Source organism: Peromyscus maniculatus, chromosome 1, assembly GCF_049852395.1.
Source record: "Peromyscus maniculatus bairdii isolate BWxNUB_F1_BW_parent chromosome 1, HU_Pman_BW_mat_3.1, whole genome shotgun sequence".
In the NCBI taxonomy this organism is placed as follows: Eukaryota; Metazoa; Chordata; class Mammalia; order Rodentia; family Cricetidae; genus Peromyscus; species Peromyscus maniculatus.
In genome coordinates this window covers 26,107,823-26,123,356 of record NC_134852.1, presented here as the reverse complement: position 1 = coordinate 26,123,356, position 15,534 = coordinate 26,107,823, and the positions used below count along the sequence as shown (strand labels likewise).

At 39.9% G+C, this 15,534-nt stretch overlaps 1 long non-coding RNA gene across 1 annotated transcript; it reads right to left on the bottom strand.

Annotated features, from left to right (window-relative positions):
* Positions 1-10,622: 10,622 nt before the first annotated feature.
* LOC143272618 (uncharacterized) lies at positions 10,623-15,052 on the bottom strand. Its single transcript, XR_013050269.1, has 4 exons — positions 14,920-15,052; positions 13,895-13,931; positions 11,621-11,686; positions 10,623-10,941 (listed from the first exon to the last, which is right to left on the bottom strand). It is a non-coding gene; the product is annotated as an uncharacterized LOC143272618 (long non-coding RNA).
* Between the last annotated feature and the right edge of the window lie 482 nt (positions 15,053-15,534).

Here is a 15,534-nt window from a genome sequence, read left to right as displayed (position 1 = left end):
TATAAACTTACACCTCCTTAGTGAAATTCTTTTCTGAAATTTCTTTTTTTTTTTTTTAAAGATTTATTTATTTATTATGTATACAGAAGAGGGCGCCAGATCTCATTACAGATGGTTGTGAGCCACCATGTGGTTGCTGGGAATTGAACTCAGGACCTCTGGAAGTGCAGTCGGTGCTCTTAACCTCTGAGCCATCTCTCCAGCCCAGAAGAAATGCTAGTCTTTTTTTTTTTTTTTTTTTGGTTTTTCGAGACAGGGTTTCTCTGCGTAGCTTTGCACCTTTCCTGGAGCTCACTTGGTAGCTCAGGCTGGCCTCGAACTCACAGAGATCCGCCTGGCTCTGCCTCCCGAGTGCTAGGATTAAAGGCGTGCGCCACCAACGCCCGCTGAAATTTCTTAACAAGGAAAACTGTAACCATAACTATCTCATCTTCAACTCCCTCAGAGACCCAAGAAGGAAATAATATTAACTAGTAAAATAGGAAGTGCAAACAAGCGACTTTTAAAAAATGAGTTATGACAAAAACAACCAACTGCCTGGACAGTCGCCCAAGGTTTCTCTGCACCTTGGGGCATCATCTTTGGCCTATAGGTTTAACATATTTGACAGATGCTTTTGTGAAGTGGGATGTACACAAGGTCTAAAGCTTGACCCACATTTGGTGTGAGAATTCCGTGTAACAGATAAACCTGAATTCCACCAGTGTCCTGTCATGATTTAGAATTTTAAATTCAGGAAATTGCTGGTGTATTTGGAATTCAGCTTCCCATTCTTCTTGACTTGTGGGTGACTTCATCTCCTTTATTACATGCCAGTCTACCATTGAGAGGTTAGACTCCATCAGCCTAGTTCCTCTTTCAAGAATAAATGTTTCAGGTACTGCTCCACTACACACCAGAAGCCATCGGTCCACTGCCTGTTCAGATGCCTTCAAAGAAAGGGGCACTGTACCTTTTCCAGATTGCAAAGCCACTTCAGTGATGGTGCCATATTTTCCTGGCCTCAGGGGACACCTAGTGCCAAATCTGCAACCATTCTTGTCTTGTCAAGGATTGGTAATCCTTTGTTTTGTTTACTTTTTGTCCATTTTGGATAGCATACTGTCAGCAGTCAATGCAAGAGCACTTTCCTGCACTGTGGCTAACTTTTGCAACAATGAAAGTTAACTCTGTATGCATTTTCTTCAATGGCCATACCTTCTCTGAAGTAGACTGGTGCTGCCAGGAGCAGAAATGTCTCAGAGTCATTATAAAAGAAATAAAATCTGTGTTACTAAAATATTTTAAATGCCATATTCTGTAGATGTCCAAAGGGTTTGAAGATGACCTGTCTATCTAAAATTTATCACTGCTTGACCTTGAAAGCATACCTAATATGAATACAAGTTTGATTATAATGTCTAAGTACTAACTTTCATTTCTTTATATCCTAATAGTTGGTAATAATAACATGCAAGGATTAGAAAACTGCATTATATTGTTAAATGAACTGTATAGCTACAATATCATGACAAGATTAGAACTATATGTACAGCATTTTCTAACTAACTAACTAACTATATAATATAAAATCCAATCCAATGTAATGTATTTAACCTAGTAGTTGTCTTTTAAAAGTAGATTCAATAATATACCTTTTTGTCTATATCATATCTATATCATCTCTTTTTTTTCTTTTCAGAGTAGATTCAATAATCTACCATTTATTCTATCATTTCTATATTTTTTTCAGAGTAGATTCAATAATGTACCTCTTATTTATATCCTCATTTTTCTTTTTTTTAAAATAAGAACCTAAAATCTAATCCACTTTGTTTAGCCTCTTTCCTGACCATTAACAATAACACCTTATAACCAACCATCCTAAACAATGACAGCTATTCCTCAGCTGATCCTTTTGCCTCAGACTGGAAGCCTCTGAGTCCTCATCCAGAAAGAATCCCACCTGAATTGAGCTGCTCCAAGCCTGAAAGCTTAACCAGCCAAATGCTTCTAGTTTCTGGCCCTCACGACTTAAATATCTTTCTGCTTTCTGCCATCACTCCCAGGGATTAAAGGCTCATTTTTGGGATTAAAGGTATGAGTCACCATACCAGGGTGTTTCCACTGTGGCCTTGAACTCACAGAGATCTAGAGGGATTTCTGCCTCTGGAAAGCTAGAATTAAAGGGGTGTGCTACCACTATGCTTATTCTATCCTCTGTGTTTAATATTGTGGCTGTTGTCTGATCTGACCCCAGATAAGTTTATTAGTGTGCACAATATTTTTGGGGAACACAATATCACCACAAAATACTCTTGTCTAAATCAGGTCACCTCATGAAGCTTCCACCAATGGGAAACGTAAAAGCTCCACCTGTGCCTCTCCATTAATGGGAAACTTTATGAGCCAAGACTATGCTTACTGCCCCAGGGGTTGTCAGTTCCTCTGTGACGTCACAATTGCCCTGGAGGAGCATGCTCATTGGAGCCTAGCACTCACAATATAGAGCACCATTTTTGGAAACAATGGGTGTTGAAGTGGTCACATACAAACCCTTCAAATGACAGATTTGAGGGAGGGGTACCTAATACCCTGACCCTGAACTTGCCTAATAAAGACTCACCCATGCTACAATGTAGCCATTGGCACAGGGTCTACCAGATGAATCAAAATCAAGGGACCAAAAAAATTGATTGATTTTTTTTCCTGTATTGACAGTGAAGTAGTGTTGGAGCCAGACTACAGGAAAGCCAGACTGAGAATGGCTGAGCTGATTGAATCTGTACTTAATTGTGTTGTCTAGGCTTAATGAGTCTCCAGAAGACAGGACTAACTGGAGAGAGATGAGATGTAGGTGTTGTGCCTGAATCTGGAGACCCCAGAGCAAGACAACCACAGAACCTATATCCAATGTGAAACACACAGGGGTTTATGAATTAACAAGCAGCCTGGGCTTGGTCTGTGTCCAAATCTCTGACACAGGGGCTAGAAGGAGGACATCCATGAGCTCTCAGAATGGGGATTTTTAAAGGGAAATATTGCAAGCACGGTGGTAAAAGACTTTGTGTCATAGGCCTGGGTGAGGGTGTATAACCATTGAACTCTCTGGTTGGGGTCCAGAGGAATTTTCCAACAGCATTTATCAGAAGGACATTTGGAGCCTGCAGATGTTGTTTATCAGGATTGCTTTATGCTAGTGTTCTGCCAGGGAGGCTGGCTGGCCTAGAACATAATGGTACTCAACAGGTTGGCAAGAGTTTCCACCTAAAACCTGAGAAAAAAGATTCTAAAATGGAGCTAAAAATAGCCTCCTAGTGGTCTCTCTCAAGTTAGTGGCAACCTGTGGGTTTGAGCTTCTCTATGGTGGGTTCGTGGCATGCAGGCTTGACCTATGCTATGTTACACAGCGGTGTCTCCAAGCTGTGCACTATGCTGTGTGTTGGATATAGTTTTTGTTAGTTAAAAAAAGAGCTTTCTGGGCTACACAGTGCTGTGGATATTGCTCTGTATAAATAAACACTAATTGGTCAGTAGCCAGACAGGAAGTATAGGCGGGACTAACAGAGAGGAGAATTGAGGGAACAGAAAGGCAGAGAGGGAGACTGCCTGGAGCCCCAGCCAGGACAAGCAAGATATAAGGTACCAGTAAGCCACGAGCCATGTGGCAAAATATAGATTAATAGAAATGGGCTAAATATTAGAGTAAGAGCTAGACAATGATAGGCCTGAGCTAATGGCCAAGCAGTTTCAATAATGTAAGCATCTGTGTGCTTATTTTATAAGTGAGCTCCGGGACTGGCGGGACTTGGTGGGACCCTGAGAGAAAAGCTCTTCAGCTACAACACAGTGCTTTGATAGAAGCATAGAACCACTGTTTCTAAGAGTTGATGGCTCCCAGACATGGCGGTAAACATACCACCGCCATGTTGGGAAGCTAAGGTGGGTAGAGCCTCCAGCCAAAGCTACCATTTCAGTCCTAGTAATGCTGCAGTTTAAAACAATAGATTCACAATAAGACAGATTCAGATGAAACAAGACTTTAAATGCTTTACAAGGTGTGTAAAAATGTATGTAGGGTTGAAAGAGAAAGAAAAAGGGTATATACAGTTAGATAAAGAAATAGTTTTTAAAAATAAAGTTTTTAAAGAGACAGTAAAGGTAGTATAAAAAATAAGTCACGTAAACATGGATATTACACAGAGAATCTGGATTGTGTTGTCTTCACGATTTTTTAAATGCAGAAAAACACTTGATAGTAAAAGATGTTGAGTTAAACCACTATGTGCTTTTTAAAGGTACCTTGACTTCAAAATTTGGATGTAAGAATAGAATATGTTGCTTTGGAAAGGAGGCTCTGCTTTTGTTTCCACAGAAAGTAAGAGGCTATGGATTTGTTCCAGATTAAGATAAATCAAGTTTGACCAGCCAAGACCCCATGAAACATCTCCAGTGACACCATGGCCCAGATGATTCAACATCCAGAATAGTTTCAAGGAAACTGGCTCAGATAATACACTCTCACAGACTACTCCATAATCTTAAAATTTTTTTTGTGTCTGCGTAAGATACAGTGCCCCTCTCTAGCAGGAAGTAGCAAGAGAAGCTACAATGAAATTCCCAAATATACTAAGCTGGCTTTGGAGATGAAATTGGCTCATTCCTTCTCTAACCCAAACATACTGCTAAAAAATAAGGTTGAGAGATTCTTTTCTCCCAAATCAGAAGAGCCCTCTGGTGTGGGACAGAGTAAAACCGATATTTTTATTTAAAGCAGGCCAGTTATAAATGCAATCTCTTTCTAAAGAAGAAAAGGGGATAGTTTAGATATGATAGGATGAAAGGGTAGATTAATGAACCTACTTTTAAAGAGTAACAACTTGTTCAGAAATGTTTTACATTGCTATTGATTTTAGTTTATTGATACAAGTTTAAACCTAATTTGGTTATTATATATATATTTGCTTGGGAAAATGGTCCTTCATGTTCCTGCTTCACAGAGGAAACTGCCAGTCATTCTATAGGACACAGAGAAAAATAACTGGGAGACTCGAGGCCTGTGGGCTGAAGACAGATGCCCATGACTTTAAGTTCTGTTGACCTAGACATTTTGGTTCCAGCATTTTGATCATTATGCTATGAAGGGAGATTCATCCCAGGGCCACTCCCTCTAGCTTTGGGCCGAATATATTCTACATTTCATGGAAACAAGAATAATCTCTCACTTTTAAGAACCAGCTGAATAATAATGACAATTCTAAGGTTGAAGAAAACAGAACCTACCAAAGGAGGAAGAAGAATATGAGCTAATGAGAAGCTGAACCTGGACAATCTAAGATCCTGACTTGCAAAGGATTTAGAATATTTATAAACCACACCCTAAGATGGACCTGAAACACTGTTTCCAAGTAGGATTATCTGAGGGGCAGGGGAAGATCTCCAGTAAAATTTGTTGGAATCATCTGGGACTGTGGGTCTGGATGGAATAAAAGACAGGAAAGAAGATGGCCACATTTCGGAGTTCCTTGCTCTGCTTCCAGCTGCTCACCATGTAGGAGCTCTTCACCTGCCATCCATCTTGTGAAAACTAAGTCCATTGACAAGTTAAGGAAAACACTCCTTTCTTAAAAATTATGCTCAACTTTTGTGGTTTTTATTCTTTCATTTAATTTTTAAATCCAAACAAAAATAAAATGAAAAAAAAAACAAAAGAAAACCAAAAAAGACCATCATTTTTAACACAAAAGTTGAGCAGACACATCTTCATTAAGGAGAATATATAAGTGATGAATGATATATCATGATTAATAAAATTAAGTGGCCCAAATAAAGGTGCACCCCCCTCAGCCTATAGGTCTAGAATAAAGGTGTGTTTCTTCCTTCCTCAAAAGTCCCCATTTGAAGTAGATTTCTCGCAGTTGTGCTCTCCATTTTGTAGTTTTGTAAATTCCAGATAGAGTCAAGTTGAGAACCAAGTTTAGCCATCACAAGTGTGTTTTATTTCTTATGGTTAGTCTTCCATCAAAGAGGGATCATGTCAACATTTTCACAGCTACTATTTACTCTTGTATGTTGTTACAATACTTGCTGCTATAAACACCATCAAGGAAGGGGTGTTTTACTTAACTTGTCAGAGGTCTTAGTTTTCACAAGATGGATGGCAGGTGAAGAGCTCATACATGCTGAATGGGAAGCAGAACCAGGAGCCTCTGAAAGTGGCTCTCTTCTTCCCTGCTTTTGATTGCATCCAGACCCACAGTTCCAGGATGACTTCAACAAACTTTAGTGGTGGTCTTTCCCTGCATCTCAGATAATCCTACTTGGAAACACTCTTCCAGATCATTTTATGGACACTAAGATAAACACATCAGAAAGAATAGGTCCCACTGACCAAAATGAAATCAGGATCACACATGTAATTTAAACATCATTAAACCCCAATAAAAGAGTATAATCACTTAAAGGCTCCCCACCAAAAAAAAATCCCAGGACCAGAGAGTTTGAGGGAAGCAGTATCTGAAACTCTGACCCCAAACCCATATAGAGAATAGTCACTGATATTACTAGCTAGCCACCACCAAAACTTCTTAAAAGGAAACAGAAAGAAATCAGACAAAGAAAGAAACACAGAAAAAAAATTTCAAAGTAGCCTCAAATAGTATAAAATATCTTATGGGTACCAATAACAAAGCAAGTGAAAGACTTGTATAATCAAAACTTCAAGTCTTTGAGGAAGAAAGTGAAGAAGATATTAGAAAATGGAAAAATTTCCCATGCTCATTGGTCAGTAGGATTAATATCTAAAAACAGCCATTCTAAAACAGCAATCTACAGATTCAAAACAATCTGCTTCAAAATTTCAACACGTTTTTTAAAGACCATTCTCAGCTTCATATGAAAATACAAAAAGCCATTTGAGTCATAACATTGGTTAAGTCCCTTATATTTCTACTACGTTTCAATTTGGCAGATCTTTCCAGTGGTGAGAGTGGGGTGTTGAAGTCTCCCACTATTAATGTGTGGGCTTTTATGTGAAATTTAAACTTTAGTAATGTTTTTTTTTAAACATATATGGGTGCCCTTGTGTTTGGGGCAAAAATGCTCAGAACTGAAACTTCATCTTGGTGGATCTATCCTGTGATAAGTATGTAATGTCCTTAATGATATCTTTGATTGATTTTAGTTTGAAATCTATTTTGCTGAACATTAGGATAGCTACAGCAGCTTGCTTCTTAAGACCTTTGGATTGGTAAGACTTCTCCTAGCCAGATCTGGTAGCTAACAGATCTTCAAAGAAGAGATAATACCGATACTCTTTAAATTGTTCCACATAATAGAAACAGAAGGAATGTTACCAAACTCCTTCTATAAGGTTACAATTACCCGGATTCCCAAGCCAACCAAACATTCACTACAAACAAAGAGAACTACAGACCAATCTCCCTCATGAACATTGATGCAAAAATATTCAATAAAATATTGGCAAACAGACTCCAAGAACACATCAAAACATTTATCCACCATGTTCAAGTAGGCTTCATCCCAGAGATGCAAGGGTGGTTGAACTTAACGGAAGTCTGTCAATGTGAAACACCATATAAACAAACTGAAAGAAAAAAACCGCATGATCATCTCACTAGATGCTGAAAAGGCCTTTGACAAAATCCAACACCCCTCATGAAAAAGGTCTTGGAGAGATCAAGAATACAGGGAACATACCTAAACATAACAAAGGCAATTTACAGCAAGGCAACAGCCAACATCAAAGAAAATGGAGAGAAACTCAAAGCGATTCCACTAAAATCAGGAACAAGACAAAGCTGTCTGTTCTCCCCATACTTATTGAATATAAAAATGGCTCCACTGAAGCCAGAGTAAATGTTCAAACTTGGATCTTTGGACAGCTGAACAACACTAAATAAGCTGACCAGTAATCTTTGCTTTCTTCATGGACCTGGTCTGTAGCATGAATCTTAAATAGTCTTATTAATGAATCAAACCTGAGGCCAGTAATTGGGGTGAGTGCTGGAAGGTCAGAGACACAGAACAAGCCACAGCCAAACTCACCTTGCTAGTTCCTCAGCTGATTCTTTTCCCTTGGACTGGATGCCTCTCAGCTGAACTGTGCTGCTCAAAAAACAAAAGCTTACCAGCTGAATGCTTCTAGTTTCTGGTCTTCAAGTCTTATATATCTTTCTGTCTTCTGCCAACACTCCCTGGGATTAAAGGCTCACTCTCTGGGGTTCAAGGCATGAGTCACCATGCCTGGTTGGTTCCAGTGTAGCCTTGAACTCACAGAGATCTCAGATGGATTTCTGCCTCTGGAATGCAAGGATTAAAGGCATGTGCCACCACTTCTGTATCCTCTATGTTTAATATTGTGGCTGTCTTATTCTCTGAGCCCAGATAAGTTTATTAGAGTGCACTGAATTTCGGGGAACACAATACCACCACACTGGTCAGGTCCTCTCAAACAACATTTCTATTTGTCATTGGTTCCTGGTGAGAAAGTTCAACCAATTTCCTACATCACCAAAATTTCTTTGGGACCCCCAACCATTAGAAAACTCTTACTACTGCATTTTTTGGGGGGGTATAAAAACCCTACATCTCTTATATTCCTGGCTATCCTCTCAAACCTGAGATTGGGGAGAAAACCTATTATGGCAGAAAATAAAGCTTATTTAATTTGATTCAAAATAAATTGATTGGTGGTTTACTTTCTTTCAGTGGGAATATCACTACACATCTTGAACCCTTTTATGGATTTGTGCTATATTTCCTCATCCCTGGTGTGTTTGTACTTTTTGTCATCTGTCTGCATTAGGTTGTGACAGTCTCCCATCATATTTAATCATAGGAAAATGTGGCACCATGAGGAGCCCTAAAGGATTTCTTGTCTGAAAGGCATAATCTTTCTTACCTCCATTGTGGAGAAGCCATGCAATTTCCTAATGTTTATCTTGGTCATTCAACCCTCTTAACACTGTTATTTCCTTCTTGGCCTGTTGGATTAAGGACATCCGAAGCTCAAAGTGGCTTAGGAGAAGTGTGAGGTTCCAGTTCAATGATCTGTTTGTTGTAGCTCCAATCAGGAGCACTGCCCTACACCATCAATCACACTGGAATCAAAATTTCCAAGCAAAAAACTTAAGGTCATGTAAACAGAAAGTAAACTTTTCCCCCAAGAGGTCACTAGGTGTGACAGTGAGTGGTACTATTCCCTTTTCTAACACCTAGGAGGAATCTGCCTCCCAGAGAATACTACTTCAGGTCTCCTGGTTGATGGTACTTCATTGGTTCAGGGTTTTGGTGAACCTGCACCAACCAGTGGATTCCATGACTGTGGGCCACAGGTTCACCTATGTGTCTGTGGATTTAATCTTGGTCAGAAGCTATACCATGTGGAATAACATGATGGTTAAAAAGACATTCTGTTAGTTCCTGTGTGGTAGTTTTGGTAAAAATCATTACAGGTGGGAAATGCAAATCTATATCTAGACTAAGAATCTGCTCAAGTAAGGATTGTCCATTCCACAGAGAAAGAGGTCCAATGTAGTCATCCTGTCATGATGTTGCTCTGGGTCTCTGTGTTGGTCTTTCCTGTTGGCAGATCTGACATTCAGCAGCAGGTGTACCCAGGTCAGTCTTGATGAGTGGATATCTATGTTGTTGATCTCAAGCATAACCCCCATCTCAGGTAGAACAGCTACTATGATCATGGGCAATGGGGCAATACCAAAAGTGACTTGGGAAAGAGTCTGACAGTCCATGGTATGGGTTATCATGTCTAATTAATTATTGACCTGCTCCTCTGCCTAAACCACCTTTCATGGCAGTTTACAGAGGACAACGGATCTTCACATTCTTTGCTTCTTTGCAGATCTGTCCAAATACTTCTCCCCCAAATGTCTTTCTAATTTGTCCTTATTTGCTTATTTGTTTTTATGTTTTCTTCTCTCATACAATGCCATCTCTCCATAGTCTCCCCTCCTTCCCTCCACAGAGATGTACTACTACCCTATTTCCCTTCAGAAAAACACAGGTTTCTTGGGGATATCAACTGAACACAACATACTAAGATGTAACAATAGTAGTCACAAACCCTCATATCAAAGCTAGAGAAGCCAACCTACAAGGAAGAAAAATTCCCAAGATCAGACAAAAAGGTCAGAGACTCCTCATACTTCCCTTCTTAGGAGTCCCACTAACCAATGAGCAAAACAACCAGAGACTGTATGCAGAGGACTTAATACAGACCCATGCAGGCTGTGTGATTGCCTCTTCGGGCTCTCAGAGACAAAATGAGCTCTATTCAGATGAATCTGTGTGCTCTATTCACCTAGTGTCTTTGAACCCTCCTATAATCCTGCCTTACCCTGTTCCTTGAGATTCCCTGAGCTCTGCCTAATGTTTGGTTGTGGATCTCAGTGTCTGGTACCATCAGCTGCTAGAGAAAGCATAACTGATGTCCATTGGACTAGACCCAATCTCTGAGTGAAACAGTCTTTCTGTAGGTATTGTCTCATAGTTTTTTTTTATGAGTGTGGCAGTAAGACCCTGCATAAACTTCCACAGATGAACAGAGCTGGATGGACTAATATGGGATTCTTCAAACAAAAACAACACTGGAATCCACAAACTGATTTTAACATTTTTATTCATTTGGTATTTTATTTGGGTAGATATTGTTTACAGAGATGGATGTGACCATGGAGACAAGAGGAGGACTGAACAAGGGTCCTCTGCAAGAGCAAAAATTGCTTTTGCAACTTACTCATCTCTTTAGTCCCACACACTGAGTTAGGAGAAAAAATGTCTTCATTCTCTTCCACTTCTCTTGTAAGCAAACATTCATGTTTATTTTCTCCTTTCCAGAGTCCTTGACCATAAGTTCTGCTCAGTCCAATCCAGACAGGTTTCTCCAAAGAAATGCTGTTGTAATGTGCTTGGGGTCAGCAACTAAAATGAATTCCAGTTTCCAACTCATTGACAAAAATCAAGCCAGGACAGTAACAGCATAGTGCACAACATAGTTCAGCACTTCCCCTCCCTTAACCTGACAACTCATTTACAGCTGTATTATACCCTGAGCCACCATGCTGTCTTTCCCCAGTTCCACTGGAAATGTTCCACACATCCCATATCCTAACCAGGTGTCATTGATAACAACATTTAGCTGCTGCTTCTCGGAGACAAGTGTAGGACAAGGCTGACCAGGTCCTAAGATTGCTTCAAGCATTTGAAAGGGGGCTCCAAGAAAGGGAGATGAGCAGAAGCCAAGGAATGGTATGCTTCAGCCACTAAATAGGGATATGCGCCCACCATTGCCTTCCAGCCTGAGGTCTCAGAGGCCTCAGAAGCATAAACTGTAATGAAATCCAGTACCTGGGTTTTCAGTTGCCCTGAGCTGTGGAGGTCAGCCTTTGTCTTCTTACCACTGTCTTTCCAGTCCTTTCTTGTATTGGGCCACCACTACCTACAAGGACTTATTGCTCATTTACAATTTATAGAAGTAATGGTTCACACCAACAAAATATTTTTCTCTGGCCAAATTTTCATACAAAACTGAGGTAGGTAGACTACTGCTGCATTTTAACAACATTCATAAGAAAATGAATTTCACAAAGGATCACTTTACCATAGGAACAGATGGAGTGCCATTACCCTCTGGGACGGTGTGCAAGCAACAGGTTTTTCAGAGAGCCTTTAGGATAAAAACATGCAATAATGGGTGGATTTGGTCCTTTGACTGACTCTATTGAAAGATTGGTTACCTGTATATTAAGCAGCATTTTTGCATTAAGTAGTTCAACATAAACCTGAATTTTACAATTTTGTGTTGCTTTTGTGAGTTTCAACTTAACTCAATCTATAAAACATTCAGTGAATACTCACTCTTAGTTCTATTTAAAAATAAAAATCTATCAAGCACTTTCCCTCCCTTAACCTGACAACTCATTTACAGCTGTATTATACCCTGAGCCACCATGCTGTCTTTCCCCAGTTCCACTGGAAATGTTCCACACATCCCATATCCTAACCAGGTGTCATTGATAACAACATTTAGCTGCTGCTTCTCGGAGACAAGTGTAGGACAAGGCTGACCAGGTCCTAAGATTGCTTCAAGCATTTGAAAGGGGGCTCCAAGGGGACCAGTCAGTGGCTTGATAGAGGCCTCAGTCAGTAAGAGTGCTTGATGCCCACACACAACAAACTGAGTTTGAATTATCATCAACCACATAAAAAGCTGGGCATGGACACATGCACTTGTAACCCAGTCTGTGGGTGGAGACAGGGTATCATTTGGCCTTGTTGGCTGCTAGAGGTGCTCCAGGTTCAGTCAGAGACCTTATGTCAAGTGGGTAAGTGAGAGAATGACACAAGAAACCAATATCCTCCTCTTCCCTTCATGTCTGCACACAGACATATGCAAAATGTACAACATACAATACACAAACACACACAAACACACACACACACACACACACACACACACACACACACATCTAGAAACACTAGAGGGAGGATGGTGGTTTTTCCACACACTTTTTTCTGATGGTTACAGTAACTGATGACTTTCTTGTTGTTGCTCAAAGCACTTAAAGCTCTTATTTCATTCTTCTTCCTCTACTCCTAAAGCACCATGGCCCCTTCTCTGTCAAGAAACTTTATAGGCATTTTAAGCATATCATTGTGTGTCATGCTCTCTCCCAAGAAATTGGTTTGGTAGAATGTGAAGTATACTCTATCTTGAAGCATCAAGCGGACAACCAGTTCAGAAGTCACCACTTTTTTAGTGCTTTGAATTGCTTTTTGATAGTCTGTTCACAAGCATATGATGAAACTGTCACAGGACTATTTTTATACTCTACAGGTGTTTCTTTATTGCTTAGTCTTTATGAGGCAGTTGAGAGTAACAATGTCCCCTCAGCTCTACTCCATCCAAACTACACTGAAGATCTCCATATTTCAGCGCTTATGGTTTATAAGTTCTGGGCCAAACACTTTGTTTTCCTACCTGCCACCTTCCTGGGGCTTCACCTCAGTTGTGGAACTCATTGAGGGAACTATTAACCTTCTGTACAGAAGCATATCCATAAGCCCACTCTGAGGCGATCTTCAGCAAAGCCTGGGAGAGTCTTGAACCTTGCCCATTTACTCACACTCTCTCCAGCAGACAGCTCACCCAAATGTAACAGTGAACCAAGTTAATGTCCTGCCAACTAATATTGTTACACATATGTGCATGGCATGGCATGTGCAGTGTATTTGTATGTATGTGTGATTTCAGGTACATACATGCCATTTCCTCCAAAGAGGAAAGTAATTTGTGGGCTCCCTGTAATACTTTCTGAAAACTCAGAATGATCCCCAATTCTGTAAGCTCTCAGAAAAGATAAACATCTCAAACTAGAACTCCTAATGAAGGTATAGTTCAAAAGCTGATTTCAGAAGAGTTTTGAAAAGGTAAGGCGAGTCAAATGGACATCAGTGTGTATGGTTAACACAAGGAGCCTCATTTTCTAATACACAGAGTTGCTACTTGGGAAATGCTGGTTGAGTATAAACCTCATGTCCATATGAACTAAAAAGAACAACTTTTTAGTCTAAAATATAGTGATAATACTGTGGGTACTGTAACATAAAGCAAAAATTCAGTATATAAAATTGTGTGCCAGGAGATGGTGGCGCATGCCTTTAATCCCAGCACTCGGGAGGCAGAGGTAGGCGGATCTCTGTGAGTCCGAGGCCAGCCTGGGCTACCAAGTGAGTTCCAGGAAAGGCGCAAAGCTATACAGAGAAACCCTGTCTCGAAAAAAAAAAAAAAAATTGTGTCTATCTGAGAATACCTCCAAGAAATAAATTAGTTATTTTTGAATTTCCCTAGGATTAGGGTATTGTTAAACCTTACCTGCAGAGAGGCCTTGGGTCAGTACTGTAATGTATTTCTAAAAATAAAAACAAAATGCATTACATTACAAATCTAGAAAAATATAGCCTATAAAAATGATTAGACTCATTGTTAGCATCAATTTCTTCAAGACCAATCTAGAGATTATTCTAGAGAAAATATTCATCTGTAGGCAGTTACTTCAGTTAGAATTCTTCCATATTCTGTATATTTCACATCAAAGAAGACATATATTCATCAAGCAAAATGCCTAAAATAAACACCCATACACAACTGTGATGATATTAATGAGCTCTCTCAGACTGATGGGTAGCAGCATCCTTACCAGTAAAAGTATCACCAATTGACAGTGTCACAAAATAGCTTCTTGGGGTTCTTGTTTGACTTTGGGCTGATGATACAAGAAAAAATGTCTAGACTGGGTGTGGTGGCACCCAACTTTAATCCCAGCATTGGAGAGGCAAAGGCAGGTGGATCCTTATGACTTCCAGGACAGCCAGAATGTAACAGTGAGACTGTGTCTCAAAAATAAAACAACAAACAAAATAGAGAGCCAAAAAGGAAAAAAAAACCAAGAGCCTATACATACTTTTTCTTCGGGAAAACAAAGTATCTTGTTCAGCTTTTTAGTTGGAATTGTTCACGTTAGGATACAAATTCCTACCACTGGGTCTAGATGTTAGCTACTGTCCTTTGTATCATAATGAAACCTCACAGAAAGAAACAGAAGATGGACAAAGATCTTCACAGAACATCATGAGTGAGGACAACATCCTTAATCTCCTCGTTGCTCTGAGGGAAGAAGCTCCTCAGCTCTAGTTATCACTGTCTTTCCAGTCCATTCCTTTATTGGGTCACCACTACCTACAAGGACTTATTGCTCACTTACAAGTTATCAAGTGATGGTTCACACCAACAAAATATTTTTCTCTGGCCAAATTTTCATACAAAACTGAGGTAGGTAGACTACTGCTGCATTTTAACAACATTCATAAGAAAATGAATTTCACAAAGGATCACTTTACCACAGGAAGCGATGGAGGGCCATTATCCTCTGAGACAGGTGTGAGAGCATCAGGTTTTTCAGGGAGCCTTTAGGAAAAAAAACATGCAATAATGGGTGGATTTGGTCCTTTGACCGACTCTATTGAAAGATTGGTTACCTGCATATTAAGCAGCATTTTTGCATTAGGTATTTCAACATACACCCAAATTTTACAGTTTTGTGTTGCTTTTGTGAATTTCAACTTAACTCAATCTATAAAACATTCAGTGAAGACTCACTCTTAGTTCTATTTAAAAATCAAAATCAAAACAGTCAGTGGCCTGGTAGAGGCCTCAGTCAATAAGAGTGCTTGATGCCCACACACAACAAACTGAGATTGAATGATCATCAACCACATAAAAAGCTGGGCATGGACACATGCACTTGTAACCCAGTCTTTGGGTGGAAGAGACAGGGTATCATTTGGGCTTGTTGGCTGCTAGAGCTGCTCCAGGTTCAGTCAGAGACCTTATGTCAAGTGGGTAAGTGAGAGAATGACACAAGAAACCAATATCCTCCTCTTCTCTTCATGTCGCACACAGACATAGGCAAACCAGGCAACACACATCTATGCACACTAGAGACAGGATGGTGG